An 18,485-nucleotide genomic window follows, 5' to 3' on the forward strand; every position below is an offset into this window, starting at 1 on the left:
TATTTGTCCCTGTTCTAATGGTTCCTAACATTGTTAGCTTTTCTGACTTCCACTTCACACTGAAAGGACATTTTCAGAGAACTATCCTCTGTGAACCCAAGATTGCTTTCTTGAGTGGTAACAGCTAATTTAGACACTATCATTTTGTACATATAGGACAGATTATGCTTTGTACATTGCACATACCAACACTGAATTTCATCTGCCATAGTTGTTGTGTTTTGTGACTCTTTGCAGTCATCTTTGGAGTTAACTGTCATAAAGAATTCTGTATTGCCTCCAACCTTTGCCACTTCATTATTTACTCACTTTTCCAGATCATTTATGAATATGTTGAGCAGAACTGGTCCCAGTTCAGATCCTTTGGAATCCCCTATTTACCTCTCTTCACTGTGAAAATTGGCCATGTATCCCCAACCTTTGTTTCCTGTCTTTTATCCATCCCTCTTATCACATAATTGCTTAGTTTGTTTAAGAGTCTTTGCTGTGAAACCTGCTAACAGATTTCCTGAAAGTCCAATTGCACTATATCCACTGGGTCACCCATGTGAACATGTTTGTGGACCTCCTCAAAGAAGTCTAATATATTGGTGAGGCATTATTTCCCTACTAAAGCCATGTTGACTTTTCCTCGTTGCATCATGGTCAACTACTTCGCTGGTAATTCTGTTCTTTGCTATAGTTTCAATCTCTTTGCCTGGTATTGAAGTTAGGTTTACCAGCCCATAATTGCCAGGATTGTCTGCAGAGCTTATTTTAAAAATCTAAGTTACAATAGGTATCATCCAGGCATCTGCTATAGAGGTCTGATTTAAGCTTATCAGCGTGCTCTGAAGCCTCCTCTTTTGACATCTCAGCATGGGAGAGTATCTCAGATTTGTTGCCTAAAAGAGATGTCTCAGGATATAGGGATCTCCCTTTGCATCTTCTTCAGTGAAGACTGATGCAAACAATTCATTTAGCTTCCCCTCAGTGGCCTTGTCTTGCTTGATTGGTTGCCCCTTATTCTCCCATTGCAGCCCCTGGTTAACTGTCAGGCTTCCATCTTCCGATGTGTTTTTTTTTTAAAACAATGCTGCTAGTTTTGTCTCTTCTGCTTGTTGGTCTTCAGATTATTTTTTGCATAATTACATCTTTACACTTGACTTGCCAGAGTTTAGTCCCCCTTTCCATTTATTTAGTTGCTTTTTAATTTCAATTTTTAAAGGATTGGCTGGGAGGGTTGCCTCTGACTTCCTGTTTTACTCTATTTTTCCATTATGGTGGCATTTTTTGGTTCACATAAATTTTATTTGGACTACACATTTAGTTTCAGCCTCTATTTTCAAAATAGTTTCCATGCAGCTTGCACCATTTGCACCTTCTGACTTTCTTTTCATTTCTGTTCAACTTATCTTCCTCTTTCTTGTGGAGTTTTCCTTTTTGAAATCAAATGCTAACTTGGTGGGTTTACTCGGTATTTTCTCCTCTACAAGAATGGTAAATTTAATTACATTGTGGTCACTAACACTGAGCAGTTCAGCCATATTCACCTCTTAGACCAGATCCTGCGCTCCACTTAAGCATAAATCTAGAACAGCCTCTCCCCTTGCAGGTTCCAGGATGAGCTGTTTCAAACAGCAGTCATTAATGGCGTCTAGAAATTTTAACTCTCTGTCCTGAGGTGACATGACCCCAGCTAGTGTTGGGAGAGCTGAAATCCCACATTATTGAGTTTTCTTGTTTTGTAGCTTGTCCAATCTCCCTGAGCATTTCGCAACCACTGTCACTATCTGGGTCAGGTTGTCTGTAATATAGTCCTCCCGCTATACTATTTTTATTCATTCATGTGATTTGTCTTCATACACATTCTTCATACAGGGATGAAGAAAAAATACACTTGATGGAACTCCCATTTTAAAAAAATGCACTGGACTTCTGAAAAATACAATAATTTAAATAAAGCATATACAATTTCCTTTTATTTAAAAAAAATTGAGTTAATGACCTAAGCAACACCAGGTGAATCTGCTAATAATTAATAACAGTAATGATTCGTATGGAGCCAAGAAGTCTATGAATGGCAAGTCTGTGGTTTATCAATAATTGGGCTGCACATCAATAATCCATTCTTACTGATTGCTTCTGGTGTACCACTAAACTAACAACTCTTCCTTTCTGGTTAGCAAATACCCCTACACATTCATCCTCCCAGTTCCTTTACAAAGATTCTTGACCCCAAACTGAGGCTTCTCCTTTTTAAAACTAACTAACTAACTAACTAAACACATTCCTGATCCTCCAAATCTCACAACTTTTTCATTTTCTTGGTCATCTATATAAGCACATAAACAACTGATAAACACATGCAGCAACATGTTTTAGGGATCACCTGATGGTCACAGCTGAATATCTAAGTGCATAAATTCCCTTCCAGTTGCATTGGGACAAAAAGTAAAGAGCTAAATTCGCAGAATGCCAGGATCTCAGAAGAGCATTCTCTCTGCTTTGTTTGCCAGGCTGTTTTTAGTTAGAAAGAGAGAGAGGCGTCATCAGCTCCAAAATGTGAGGGTTTCAGCACCTGGGGGTCAGGTTTAAGTTAGCTGGTATAACTCCATTGATTTCAATATCTGTGCATCATGGTGAGGCTCTGTAGCTTGGGCTTATCTCCAGTTTGAAGGGAAAACGAAGGCAAAATGCTGGTATTTTGTCTTGCAATAGGGTTGTCTCATATACTGTGTACAGTAAAAAAATAAAAGTGACCTCTGCTGTATCATCAGTTCAAGCAGAGGCAAAGAAAAATCTCCTCGGCATTCAGTATCATTTATCAGTGTACTCTTCTGTCTACCTGTTCTCCCAGTGGAAAAGATCCTCTTCTCAAACTTCATTTCTGAAACTTTGGGGAAAAATCGTGCAAGCCTTTAAAATGGATGGTTTTAATTTCTGGAAAATGAGCAAAAGTCTCCTACTCTCAGATCTGTCTCGTCAGCTCTTCTTACCTCAAGCAACTGCAGCATGGATTTGCTGTGCACTGAATGAGGTTGCTTTGTGGTGGTATGCAGTTTCTGCAGCCTATCCCAGAGGCAGACTACATTTTATATGTGGGTTTACTGATTCTTGTACCTAAAGCACATTGCAGGTACTTGAAGACTAAAAGTGGTGTGTAAATGTAATACAATTTTTTTAATACATAGGGGCAGATTTTCAGCTGAGCATTTACTTCAAAGAACTCAGGCAGGTATGTATCTACTGGGTGTCTAGCTTGTATACCAACACCATTTATTTTAAAGACTTTAAAGAACAACCCCCTCCCCACCTGCCCAACCTCAAACAGTGGAGGTCACATAGAAACCAAATTTTCTTCTTCTAGTGATTGCTCATATTTATTCCATATGCACCGCCTGCCCTCCCGCCCCCAGTTCCTTCTCGCCACAGTGCCAGTCATTGGAACCCTTGCTTTCTCTGTTCAAATGATTAGCTAGTAGCCTACTGTAGTGTATATAGTTCCCGAAGAAGTGTCAGTAGTTTTAGTATTTGATAGCTAGTCTTTGTGTTTACATTAAAATCCAAGGTGGGGCTTTCTGTCCCCCATAGCACCTAGGTGCTGGGGAATGCCTGGCTCCCCAGGCTTTAAGACTTGTTCAAAATGTAGCAAACATAAGTCCAAAAGTGACCCTCATTCGGGCTGTTTGATTTGCTTGGAGGAAGGACACTTGCGTGATTCCTGTCCTATTTGTAAGGCCTTTAAGCCCAGAACTTTGAAAGACAGGTCCCAACTCCTTAAAGTCCTCTAATGGAGGCGGCTTTTAAGCCTCAAGAATCTCCAGCAGGAGCAGAGAGTGGAGCCTCCTTGGTTCAAAGTGCACTGGCGCTGTTGATTACGGTGCCGCCTAAGGAGTCTCAGCACCGGGAGCAGCTGCAGGTACCGTTGCTTTCTCGATGCAGTAGGAGTAAATCTCCAGTGCTGAAGAAGAGGAGGAGGCATGAGAGGCATTGCTCACTGAAGTCAAAGTGGGTCAGTCTCAAGTCCAAGGCTCTGGGGCGCACTGTCGAAGGGCAGGAGGTGCATACATTGAAGCCGGTGCAGAGCAGGAGCCCACATGTGCTGGACTTGCACTCAATGCTGGGGCCATTTCGAGTGGCAAAAGGACTTCTTCAGATGGCGTTGCCGGGTTCTTCTCATCTATGGAGGACAGACACCATAGCACTGAAATGGAGTGATCAAAGCTCATGGGCATGACACCGGCGCCAACCCCTGTGCTCACATCAACGCCAGCACTGACACCGTATCTGGTGCTGAGCACTCTGGTGCTGACCAAGCAGACTGTGGGCCAGTTGCAGGTGCCCTATGCTCTGGCACCGGCACCACCCTCGGTGCACACATTGGCGCCAACTCCAATGGCCCCACAGTGGTTATCTGCCCCTGAGTTGGCATCAGAGTTGGGCTCCTTCTACTCGAGTTCCAGACAGAGCAGGAGCTTGAGAAGGTCATACCGTAGCCATCACAGGCACTGGAGTTGTCGCTTGGACAATATGGGTTGGCCTCTGGCTTTGCAGGCAACTCAGCAATGGCCCTTCTGGACCCCACTGGCATTTCATGAGGTGCAGGGCCAGGCTGTTGGAGTGCCTTTAACGGTGCTGGGGGCCCCACTGATCCCACACTTGGCACCATCAACATTGCTGAGCACCCCACCACTAGAACAAAGACAGGAAGCAGTAGTCATTGTGGAGCCACCTGCATCTACCTCGTTGGCATCAACCTCGGCACCATTGTCAGTGTCGTCACAGTGGGACTGGACCCCTTCGGTGCCATCCATAATTGTACCTCTGGTGCCGATGGGGCAAGCACCAGCCCAGGGACTGGCCACCCACTCAAGTGATGGGAACGGTAATGGTGCCATTTGTGCCACCTGTTGTGGAGTTTTCTGGCCAGCCAGTGCCTATGTCAGCTCCGCCTATGGTGCCCACCAGTTTTCCCATAATTTCCATGGGGGGCCAAGTGCCTGAGCAGGTCACTACTGCCCTGCCCTTCCAAATGGAGGCACAAGGGCTCTCATCTTCTTCCTCCCGGGCTGAGGTGGTAGTGGGCTCCTTGACCTCACCTGCATTGGAGGATGTCAGAGAACTGCACTGACAGCTGCGAAGAAGGTGGAAAGCACTCAATGGAAGCTTGCCGTGCTACTTTGCTACTGGTCAGTGGGCAAAAGGCTAACTGAAAATCCAAATAAACATCCCAACAAATGGTTCTTCTGTCCCAGTTGGCCTATACTGAAGTTTCCTGGTTTTCACTCCTACTCTCAGGCCTGCAGAATTCCTATCTGCCCATAAGCTGAGCACTACCTCATTGGGCTTTCTCCCTCCAGGATCTTGTCCTTCGAGCCAACCTGCCTGGTCTCCAAGTGAAGAAATACTACAACTCAGCTGCTAGAGGCAGGAGGGAGCTGAGCACACAGATCCAGGAATGTGGCCTGGTGCATCAGCTGCTGCTCGTCATCCCAAACCTGCACTACTATATGATCTCACAAGTCAGTATTTGTTTCTCAGACCCCAAAGCAGCACTCCGCCACCTGCCACTTCTCTGTGGATACCACCAACCTTGAATTGTTTTTTGTTGTGTTCCACAGCGCTGTTTCCTTCATGTCCCCTGCTGCAGCAGCGAGTCCTTACTGTGGCTCTGCCACTACCGGAGGATCATTTGTTTTGCGTCTGAAATGTATGGGGCAATAGTGCAGAGCTGTGAAGTCTTCATGTTTCCATCAAAGAGGCAGACAGTGCAGCATGGGATTGTGGGATTTTAAAGAAATTGTGAAAACTATGGGAAGGAAAAGGGTGCGTGATGGAAACTTGACTCTTTATTCCCAGTCACTCCTGCACACTTCATTTCTGCCCCACTATACCCTACCAAAGTGTCCCAAAAGGTAGTTCTGTGAGCAATGGTGAATTGCACAATGTGCAGCTTATCCATGGGGTAGGTACTGCATTATACATTACCGCAGCCACTCCTAGTGAGTGCCTGCAGTACCAAGGCAAGAAACCGAGTATTCATGAGTGATACACCAAATGCAGCAAATGTCAAGGCTGCTCTATATGGGTGTATTGTGGGGCAACACAGTTCAATGATCTAGAAAGATAGCCTGATGCTTTTATGCTGCTCTTTGACACTATCATTTTGAGGATGGAGTCTAATACAGCATAAGCTTAAAAATATGAATAAATCATACTGTCAAAATGGCATGATGATCATCAAATAGAATCAATTTTTGCTTAAATAATAAGTGGAGTCATGGTGAATTTAACTGAAAAGTATTCCATATAACTTCTATGAGTTGTTAGCCTCTGTTGTAAGACATTTACAAAAGTACAAGTATTGCTAGAAATTGATGAAGAGAGAGACAACCAAATGCCAAAAAAGAGTAAATTTTCACTGTGGTGAAGATTAACAGTGAACGGATTTAAGGACCTTTACCATGATGTGGTGTTTACCCTCTTTAATAATGACATCAAAAGAGGGTGAGCAATAAAATGACAACATTTGCACATGATGCAAAGTAGTTTAGGCCAGTGGAAAACAGAGAAGACTGAAGAATTTCAGAAGGTTCTATCAAAAGAAGGCAGACAGGCACTACGATAGCAAATGAAATTTACTGTTGTCAAATGGAAGGTAGTGAATGCTGGAAGGAATGAGTTAACTACTCTTAACCATTGCTGAGTTATATGTAAATCGTAACTCCCAGGAAAAATACACGTTCATAACGGTGGACACAGCTCAGTGAAAATCTCTGCTTAATGTACAACAGCAGTCAAAAAAGTAAACCATGTTAGGACAGGTAAGTAAGTGGGCAGAAAATAATGAGTGCTATCTTGAGGAGTTTATTAATTGCATTTTGGGTTGATCTATTTTTAGCTTGGGTCCTACCACCCAAAATAAAAAGATGTACTTTTAACTCTCCAATTTTGTGTAATTGGTGAGTTTGTGTCTAAAAATACTTCATATCTGATGAGATTCCTGCCAATGGGGCGGCGGAGGTTGTTCTAGGTAAATGATCATAAACATAACCATGTATGGAGACTGGATTATAATAATTATTTTCCCTTTGCATATGAGGATTTCAGACCACTGAAACAAGATTAATTAATTAATTAATTAATTAATTAATTAATAGCCTCATAATGCCCTTATGAATTAGATATTATTAAACCAAGACACAGAAAAATTGTGTGACTTTCCCGAGATCACACAGCAAATCAATGGCAGATCTAGTTACAGAATTCAGGATTCCACTTGACACCCACCCGACCTCTAGCTACTAGATCACGTACTTTTGAAATACAATTTCTTTCTTATTCCTCTATGGGATGTTTTTCCCAGACTCAGTTCCCATCTCTCCAAGTACAAAAAGTGACTTGTGGCCAAGATTTTTTTTTTTTTGCCTGTGAAAAATCTGTGCTTCTTACAGTATGCCTTTTCAGTAAATAACGGAGAGCTGGAGTTGAACAGAATGTGTTTTAGGTACACTAGAAACAGTGCTTCTCAAGGACTGGCAGCCACTTAAAGTTGAATTCTGCCTTGTGTGTGCATACCTGTCCTCTGGAAATCTGTAGGACCCAGGACAGCACATGCCTCTTACGGGGGTTTTGGAATCTTTTCAGAAGAAGCACAGTATAAGTCAGCAAACACTATTGCTAATAATGATCTCCGAGCCTGAGCCCACAGCCCATCTAAGACTTCCTATTGACCTCAACAGGGTTTGAATCAAAGCTCTATACCCTCCACCCAGTGCGTGCTTTAGCATTAGCATCATCAGTGTTATGACTTGACACCTGTTTCAGTGGTCTAAAAATTAATTTTAAAATTTCCATATAATCATTTAAAGCAACAATCAAAGAATGCTACTTGACTTTGCCATGTGTATACTTGTATATGGACTGGAACCTGGAGTTAATTTACAGATTAAAAGGTCATGATGATATCAGCTTCTTGCCACATATTTTTGGGAAGGGTGGTGGAAAAGTAAGTTCCGCCTTCCCATTTCAGTATGTAAAACAATAAATTAATCTGACATTTCACTTTGTGAGAGTTTAATACAGTGAACTCTTTCATATCTGGCATTCTATCATCCAGAAGTCTCAAATAACCACATTTTAACCATAAGTAAATTTTAGCTACGTTTTCCATAAGTACAATGTAGTGACAATAAATACATCATAAGATTCCAGTGCACAATACTACTGTTGTTGGTAAATAAAGTACTCTGCACACATTTTTGTTTGTTTTCTAATGTCTAATCTTGTTTTTCTTTAGTGTTATGCATTGCTAGGTATACTTCTGTATTACCCAGAATATTTAAATATCCAGCTACCTTATGGTCCCAGGGTTGCTGAATATGAAAGAGTTTACTGTATATTGGTACATTGAAACATGCCATTATGTCCCCAGTTCAGTTCATTTTAATTTTTGAAATATTTATTTATTTTCCTAAAGTGAATACTAGTGAATTTAGGATGCCTCTGTATTTGGGGACTCAATTTTGAGACCTTTCAAGGGGGTCTGATTTTCAAAAGATGGGCACCCATCACTCTCTGAAAATGAGGTCTCTCTACAATGCCTAACATTGTCAGTCAGTTTGTCACCACTAATATAATACCATTTTGTCTGATACCTTTTGAGCTAGGGACCTTCTACGCCTTCCATTGTCTAGTGTCACTTTCATAAGAAAGAAGTCAGGGGAAGTGCTAGATGGCTCAAAGAATTAGTAATGACTAAGAGTACTAATTTGACCACTGGGATGCTGCTCAGAATTTCAAAATAAGTGAATAATGTGAATGAATTGGTGATCTTAGCCCAGTTCCTAGTGAATAACTGGTGACAGAACTCTCACCATCCTCCCTACTGGCTACCTTGTGGCAATCTCAGGCTGTGTCTACACTACGAGCTAAAATCAAATTTATTAAAATTGATTTATTAACTCTGGGTTTTATCCATTCAATTGTGAGCATCCTGACCTTCCCACACGCTTCCCACAAAATCGACTTATTGCTGCCACACACAAGTAGCTTAAATCGACTGCTGCAGCAGTGTATTATGGGAACCTATCCCACAGTTCCCTGAGCCCTAGAGCATTCTGGCTATTTTCATTGATGCAGCATGGGAAAAAATGCCCTACAAGTAGGTGAGGGTATCTGATGACATCTTCCCACATTGCATTCCCCTCTTTCCACTGCCGTGTTAAACAAATGTCCCTTTTTCCAGACAGGGCCTGGCTTGCCTTTGTAACAGATGTGCTTTTTATAAACTGAGGGGAGCAGGATAGTAAACCTGTCCCAGCTGACAGGTTTTTGAAAACGGGATGCAAAAGCCCTGGATCTTTGCAGGTTTGGAGCTGGATTTAGACCTCCAGGCAGAGAAAACCCTCAGAAGAATGTTTTGAAGTAGGCACTGGTGCTACACTGAAAACTGCATTGAATCATTGAAACAATTACAGGTCAGCGCAACTAAAAGACCCCAGACTATAGCCCAGACTATAACCGGCCCTGAAAATCATGACTGCCCAGGGAAACCCACCAGCAGCCCCTATTAATGGTGTGCCTAGGCTTTGCCTTTGATTGTTTGGACCTGAAGCTGGATTTAGGCCTCCTGGAAAAGAAGACCCTTAAAAGTAGATGTTTAAGTAGACATGGGTGCTACACTGAATCTGCAATGAATCATTGAAACAGTTATGGCTCGGGGCAGCTAAAAGACCTCTGGCTACAGCCAGCCCTGAAAATCATGTCCACCGAGAGAGACTTCCCCCATGCAGCTGAAAGACCCCAGACTACAGCCAGCTTTGGACCTGCCAAAGAAGACCCTCAGAACAAGAATATTCCTTGCTGCAAGCCTTGCTTGGAGAGCTGTGGTAATTGTGTTGCTACTACATTGCCTTCATTGAAGCAGCTTTGGCTCAGGGTGGCTAAAAGATGCCCGGCTACAGACAGCCCCCAAAAATCATGACCACTGAGGGAAACATCCCCCATGTAGCTAAAAGACCTCAGACTACAGCCAGCAGCCAAAACCAGCGACCCTCACTGCGTGCAAGGCACCTGGCATCTTGCGCAGCACATCCTTTTATTGGTTCGGAGTCAAGCCATGTGATGCGGCTGGGTGCAGGAAAGTTCCAGACTGTGTGGCACCTCTGGGGTGGAGAGAAGGGAGGGGATGTGGGGTTTAGGGCAAAATGTAAGTGGCTGAAAAGAAGTTTCTCGTTCAAGCACGACCCCCCACCCACAGACTAGCTGCTACGTGATGTGGGTGAGGGAAAGTTCCAGAATGCATGGCGCCTCTCAGGGAGGGCAGGGAGGGGATGTGAGGGCCAGGACAACATGTAAATGGCTGAAAAGAAGTTTCTCATCCTATCAGACAAGCATGACCCCCACCCACAGCCTAGCTGACACATGGTGCTGGGGGTGGGGGGGGGCAGTGCAATATAAAAGGCAGCTAGCAGGGGTATACCCAGAACCACAGATCCCACAGCCACACTACCAGCAAACAAAAAGAGAGATTTTTTTTTTCAGCCTCTCATGACCCTACAGCCACAGGCTTCCAGGTGCCAGATTGAAATGGACTTCCTGTTACCTAATTCCTCTGCACCTGAGAGCAGTGGAGATGGAAAAGGCCAGACCAGAGACCTGTGGGGCATTGTGGGGCACATACGGAACATGTCTGTAGGCTAATGAATTCAGTTTAAAGACATGGTGCTGCCTCAATATCCTTCATTTGCAATTTTAATATCAATATTTGGAATTGTGATATCGATATTATGTCGATTTTAGTGCACTGTAAATCGAATTAATGGAATTTACAGTGAATACAGACACTTGGAAAAATCAGGTTACATGACTTAAAATTGATATTATCTCATAGTGTAGACATATGCTCAACAGAAGGACCAGCACCTGAACACATAAGCCATGTCTACATGTGCACGCTACTTCGAAGTAGCGGCACTAACTTCGAAATAGCGCCCGTCACGGCTACACGCGCCGGGCGCTATTTCAATGTTAACATCGACGTTAGGTGGTGAGACGTCGAAGCCACTAACCCCATGAGGGGATGGGAATAGCGCCCTACTTCGAAGTTGAACGTTGAAGTAGGGCACGTGTAGACGATCCGCATCCCGCAACATCGAAATAGTGGGGTCCGCCATGGTGGCCATCAGCTGAGGGGTTGAGAGACGCTCTCTCTCCAGCCCCGGCGGGGCTCTATGGTCACCGTGTGCAGCAGCCCTTAGCCCAGGGCTTCTGACTGCTGCTGCTGCAGCTGGGGATCCATGCTGCATGCACAGGGTCTGCAACCAGTTGTCGGCTCTGTGGATCTTGTGTTGTTTAGTGCAACTGTGTCTGGGAGGGGCCCTTTAAGGGAGCGGCTTGCTGTTGAGTCCGCCCTGTAACCCTGTCTGCAGCTGTGCCTGGCACCCTTATTTCGATGTGTGCTACTTGGGCGTGTAGATGTTCCCTCACAGCGCCTATTTCGATGCGGTGCTGCGCAACGTCGATGTTGAACGTCGACGTTGCCAGCCCTGGAGGACGTGTAGACATTATTCATCGAAATAGCCTATTTCGATGTCGCTACATCGAAATAAGCTACTTCGATGTAGGCTTCACGTGTAGACGTAGCTATAGTTGAATAGTCCCTCCAGGTCAGAGTTGAGGCAAATCTGCTGACTGCCGTGGCAGATATTTCCATTGCTACTTTATCAGTTCTGTGGCTGAGACTTTAGTCTCCTCCTACACCATTCATGAGCACTTCAGTCATTCTGGGGAAAGGAAAATTAAATAATGACACTTTAGAGAGGATTGGTTTAATGCTATATGCACTTACTCTGCCTGTAAAATTTACCAGGAATCTTGTTTTTCTTTTGCAGCCTAATTTAGGCGGAGTGATGTACTTAGGTTCCCCGGCACCTGCTGGCTCTGCTCTGCAGAAGTACTCTGTCAATTCACCTTACATCTTCAGTCTGCCAAACAAAGCTTCTTTTACACCCACCACCGCTTCCTCTAAAACTTAACTCAGAATCTATGAGTATGAGTGTATGTTTGGGGAAAAGGGGCTTAATGCTCTGCAACAAAAATAGTAGCGTGGCTCATGGCTTCAGGCAAAGAGGGGGCTGAGTTGTTGAGTGACACTAGAATTTAAATGTTATTTCTTTGAGGACCACGGGAGGGCAAGATCCAGTCCACGGGCTGGGTCTGGCCCACTGAGCTGTTCAATCCAGCGCATACCCCTACGCATGGAGGAGCACCACTCAAAGCAGCTAGCTGCTCCTTGTGGTTCTGCACTGCAGAGTGAGTGTGGAGGCTTTGTTCAGTCTTTCCCTCCCCCCAGCAAAATCTGTCAGCTCTCAATGGCTGGTTTCCAGCCACTGGGAACTGAGAAATTTTACTAGAGGTGGAGCAGTGCACAAAGACACCCCTGCAGCACAGAGAGCCACATGGAGTTGTCTAGAGCTCGAAGCTTGCCTGAAAAAGCTGTTGGTCAGGAGCTACTTAGGTAAGTACCTCCTAGCCACAGCCTGCCTCTGTCATCCCCCTCCTGCACCTCAGCTGCCTCCTAGACCCTGCACTCCCTCCTACACCATTCCCCCAAGCCAGAATCCTCTCCTGCATCCCAATCCCCTGCACCAGGTCACAACCTCCCTCTTCACCCAAACTCCTTCTCAAACCCCTGCTCCTTCCTGCACCCCAGTCCCCTACCCCAAGCTCCCTTCTGCACCCTACCTCCACCCCACATTCCCTCCATAGAAAAGGGCAGCCCTTGACCACTTACAAAAACCCCAGAGTAGCCCCTCATCAAAAATTATTGTCCACCCTGGTATAGACTGATATGTACCAGAAAGTTTTTCACTATTATCAATACATTTTATTGATTATATATTTGGAATGACAATAGAGTGTATATAATATGTAAAATATTATATAAAGCATGTGTGTGTGTGTGTGTAATATGCCATTCTTTGTTTTAAAGGGGAAAAACATTTAACTACACAAGCAAATATCTTTAGAAAAAAACCTTATTTTGATTGCACAGGGAAAAGAGATGTTTAAAACTATGTTCAATGTATTATTTCTTGTACTGTGAATTTATTTTCCTCTTTTACAACTATCAGATCCACTGGAGGCAGCTGATAGCTGAAAATGGATAGGAAAAGTTGACTCACAAGTGTGTCCTCAAGGCCAGCAGTGAGTAATGATCATGGAATATCATAGCATGATCGTGGAATAAAAACTGGGTAGCCAAACCAATAGATTGTGACTGCCCAGGTAAGGAGATTCCATTGGTCAGATCTATCCCCAGGACAGAATTTATTTTGAGACGGATTTTAGATGCAAAATTCAGATCCTAACTTGCTTCAGATTTGGGAATGTCGACATCTTGGCTTTTGACTCTGCTAATTTATGAGGACAGCAGTCTGCTTTAAAATTTTGTATCCATATATAGCTGCAAATGTCCTCAAAATTTGTCCTGTTTGGATTCAAGTTTCATTTCATTTCTGTCTCCAGTTAAGCTTATGCATAACTTCTTCCACAGACCTCCACTTCTTTTATAAGATGCTAGGAAATGCTGAGCTACAGTTGAAATTGGTAGGAATTTCAGGTACTCGGAAGCAGTTGTCCCTGTAAGCTGAGTATTTGGGCGGGCACCCAGGACAGCTTCAAGTGACACCTGACTAATCAAAGAGCGCCCATAGCCGACAGCATGTGTTTCTACTGGTGTTATGCATCCACACATCCCTAGGTGCACGTAACAAAATTTATTCCACACACGCTGGAAAAAACTTAGCGGGAACACTGCTCAGCACCTCTCAGGATCAGACTTGTGCACGAGACATTGAGTCATGAATGCAGTTGGAAAAAAGGATCTAGAAACATTCAAATGTCCCATAAGCCTTTGCAAATATGAAAATATGAGGCTTTTTTTTTTTTGGAAGTAGCTTAGCTGATAACCAAAGAGAGCCTGCTTGACTTCAGTAGTGCAGAAACAGCCAGCCAGATGCTTTGTTAATCCTTCAAAAGACATCAAGAGGAAAATGTTTGATGCCCGCCCTTCATATCACATTTTCTCATTTTATATTTTCCATTACTCTGTATTCACAATCTCTAATTTATCAGTCTTTTTTTGGGTCAATCAAGTTGTTACTGTCTTATGGAAAAAGATAAATATAATTTTAAAATCTTCATTGTTCAGTAGTTATTAGTACCCTGTATAAAATGATTTCTAATTACATACAATAAAACATATTATTTCATCACGAGGGATTTATTTTCCTGTTTCTCATAAAACTTCCTACTTTTTACAATAAAATATACATGCTTACTAACAAAGGGCCAAATCCTGGAAAAACTTACTACCTCGTGCCCTTCTTACTACAGAGAGCACAGGCAACTGCAAAGGAAAGTAGAAGCAAAAAGAATCACAAGACAGATTCTGTTAATGCCTGAAGGGTGGCCACTGGTGCCATTTTGCAACCATGTTCATTTCTCGTGCAAAGCACAGCTGATGACAGCAAAGTACAGTTTCCAACTGCTGTTTTGTTTAGCTCCACATGTGACCTTACAACATACCTCTATTGTCTACTTAAATTGTGAACTCTTTGAGGCAAGGACCAGCTTTTCTTCTGTATTTGTGCAGCACCTAGCACAGCACATCTCGATCCATGGCTAGAGCTCTGAGATGCTGCAGGAACACCAATAGTGATAATACATTCCCATGCGCGGTGTGGAGGGAAAACAGCCTGTTGCTGCATCCCTGGTAGCTTTCTTTTGCTGTCTTTTGGTTTGTTTTATGCTGTTTATGGAGGATAGTGCATGGTGGGAGGGAACTGGCTTTGATTACACCTTTCTGTGAGGCTCAATTCTCCAACAAAGCCTGATCCAGTGCCCCTGGAAGTGACTGGAAAGATGCTGATTAAATATAGAGTGAGCATGGTGTACACAAAACACACAAGTAATTGATGTGACATTATTTCCTCCCCCAGTGCTCTTGATGACCACCTCCTGGCAGAACATTTACCTTCATTTCTGCTGGCTACCATGAGACAAGTCCACATTTTTTCCTGATATGCACAATTATGATATTGACCCAAGGAGGCAAAGAAATTGTTTAGGGTGGGTCCAGCTATAACTAAGGGTAAAGGGAGGAAACTGAGCAGAGAAACATTTAGACTGAATCTCAAGAAAAACATCCTAACACTGAAGTCTATTAGGTTGTGGAATAATCTCCCGAAGGAAATGGTGGAACCTTATCAATGAGTCATTTCAACCCAGAGAGGACAAAGCATAGAGTGTAGGGAACAGTCATGCACTGGAAGAGAATGGAAAGAGTGAGCTCATTGGTCTTTTCCATCTCTAATCTCTATCATCCCCGCAGACCTCAGTTTGTTTTTTATTCTGGAAGAAAATTGGTCTGAAAATACAATGCAAGTTGTAATGATGCTTCCTAGGGAAAAGAAAAAACCACCCTAAATAATTCTTTGAGTGCAGGAGCCATGGAAATGCTTTTTAAATCAACTTGGATCACATGTAGTACGTTAACGAGTTTAGAGTAACCTTCTTTTTCATCAGCACAGCCAGATTATGTGTCTGTCCTGGCAGCAGTTTTCCTGCAAACGGATGAAACATCAGGATATTCCAGCCAGATTAGTGTAGATTGGTTCCAGGAATGAGTCTGCAAGGACAGATCATCACCTGCAGCCAATCAGTGTAGCTTTGTTCATTTTCGTGCAGAGCTGCACCAGTTTACAGCTGGCCTACTTACTGTTAAAATGATGCATTTTAACTTCCATTTTAATCAAAGTTTTGCTGAAAGGAAGCACAGTTGCTTTTACATTTTATTAAAATCTTTCCACTTGGGGTTTACATTTTGCTGACTTAAAATTCCCTTTGTCATTTGCTTTGGCCATCGTGTTCTGCGCCTCCTGCTCCAAAGAGTTGGGAGCCTATATTGCATAAATGAGTGTATCAAGTATGTATAGCAATTTGGTATCCTTAAACAGCCTGTGCTATATCCATGTCATATTCTTGTCATTTTTTAGCTAAACTCATAAGCTTGCCACCTCTATTTTTAAATAATTATATTGAAATAATAGTAATAATGTTGCTGGCATATCTTATATAATGTGAGTCGTTTTGCACCATACATCCCTAGAAAGTGTCAAGATACCATGCGGATAGATGTGTCATAAGAACTTGAATAAGAGGTAATTTGTTACCTTAAAAATTTGAAGAATCTTGTGGCTTGGTTGGAGCTAGTAATTGCTGGAAAGGCAAAGGATGCAGTTTGACAGCTTACCACGCTAACACGCACATGTAATAATGTTCCAGTGAAGACAAGGGTGGTTTTTAGTGAGCTCCTGCTGCCAAATGCCCAAAGGGTGGTGGCACTTTGTGATGTGAATGCCCAAAATAGGCACTGGGGGACACTATCCCAGTCGGTACTAACAGGAGGCAGAAATGACAGGATAAATTGGAGAACTGAAGGAAATAATGCAAAGAGATCCGAGGAAGTCCAAATATACCTAGCTTCCTCTCTGGCCTGAAGAACATGCTGAACATGAGACACTTCTGAAATACCCCCGACCTCAGCAATTTTGCCTGACTCTTGGTGCCCTCTGGGCACAGCCTAGGTGCCTTGCTGTGACAGTGTATGAGAGCCAAAACGCTGCCTTACCAGACCATGGGTGGAATTTCTTGGAATGGACACAGCAGTGACAGACCAGTTCGAAGGCTGCCTAATTTAAGGAGGACAGACGAGGTAGTGCAATAACATCTTTTAATGGACCAGTTTCCGTGGGTGGGAGATCCATGCTTCCAAGCTACCCAGACCTCTTCTTCAGGCCCAAACCTGGGAAGAGCTACATGTATTTCAAGTAGCTTGTTTTTGTGGGGCCACAAAAATATATTACCTCACCCAGCTCATCCCTCTGATATCCTGAGGCTGCCCATAACAACTTAGCATAGGACAATATCATGATTTACACAAGGCTGTTTTTGTCCCCAATCATTCCAGAATCCCTCCAGCATTGTGCTCGGGCTTAAAGCTGCCTTTGCCGTGAGCTGTGCCTTCGCTGCCCTGCCTAGAGGTGTGCAAAACATAGCCTCCAGCTTTGGCTTTGAGGGGATTTCTTCAGCCACTGGACAGCCTCCAAGATTGCAGGACTTTTGGTGGTGGATACCTCAATGCTGGCAGGTGCAGGCACATTGACCATGAATGAGGTATTCAGTGGAACAGAAGCATTCTAAACAGATGGAGCCTGTCTAAGCAGGCCCCCAGAACAGATAATTCTTGAGCTCATTGTTTGGGGTCACCTTAAATTTGGGGTCTGTCTTAATTAAAAAATATTTCATTTCTTTCCCCCCCCACTCGTCTCGTGGCTGAGATAGTAGGTGAGGGCAGGGGCTGTGTCAGCCAAGAGGAGGATATCAGCCAGACTTTTCAATAGTGTAGGCAGGTGTGTGGCTCCCACAAGTTCCCATGGTCAAATTAGAGGAACCAGGGGAAGAAGGCAGCTGCAGGGAAGAAGGATACGCCTATGAGCATGACTCGGGGGGTGGGGGGGGGATGGAAGAAGACAAGCAATAAGCTGGGGTGGGGAAAGGAATGAGAAAGGGGGAAAGGCAATCTAGGGAACAAGAGTAGGGTGGGGAAGGAGACCGAGATGCAGCTACCAGGGCAAGTGAGACTGACAAGGGAGCACCACAGGAGGGTCTGGCTGAGGAGATGAAGGGGATGAGAGTAGCAAAAGGAGAAACATGGGGGTGAATAAGCACTGACACACACGGGAAAGGATGGGGAGCCCTGGTGAAGGGGGATTGGGGATAAAAAGACACAAGGGACAACAAAGAGTGGGGAGAGAGATGGTAGAAAAAAGAAGTGAAAATAAAAGGGAGAAAGAGAATTAACTGAGCGGAGGAAATGTCATAGAGACCAAAGAAAAAATAAACTTGGAAGGGAAAGGGGGCAAGAAAAGCCAAATGTGACCTGCAGGTTCATAGACTGTATTTCATGGCTTCACATTGACACGTCTTTTATATTTTCCTGTCAGAATGGAGCAACTGAAAGGAGCAGAGGAATCAAATTGATGGGCTTCCTGAGGCCCTGCAAGTGAAGGCGGGCAGAGCAAAGCTTTGGGAAATGTGTGGGATTGGGCCCAGAGCTGGGGATTGGGACCTGTAGCCCCTTTCCCAGCTCCCCCCGCCCCACGCTCAGTTTTTCTGCCCTTCCCTCAGTGAAACTCATTCCCAGTTAACCTGATTTACATCATTACGCTGACAACAGTGCACTCTGGTGGCCAAGTGAGGATGAGTCAGAAGGAAGAGCCACCCATGAATGTGTGACGCTGCACTCCAGTTTGTGGCAGAGGTTTAATTCATTTCTTTCATTTTCACAGGGCTGTGAAACTTCATGCTTCCAATTTGCAACTGCGTTTGTAATAGCAAAGAATGTTTTAAAACTGTATCATTACAAAGCATTACCG

The sequence above is a fragment of the Carettochelys insculpta genome, chromosome 1 (assembly GCF_033958435.1).
Source record: "Carettochelys insculpta isolate YL-2023 chromosome 1, ASM3395843v1, whole genome shotgun sequence".
Classification (NCBI taxonomy): Eukaryota; Metazoa; Chordata; order Testudines; family Carettochelyidae; genus Carettochelys; species Carettochelys insculpta.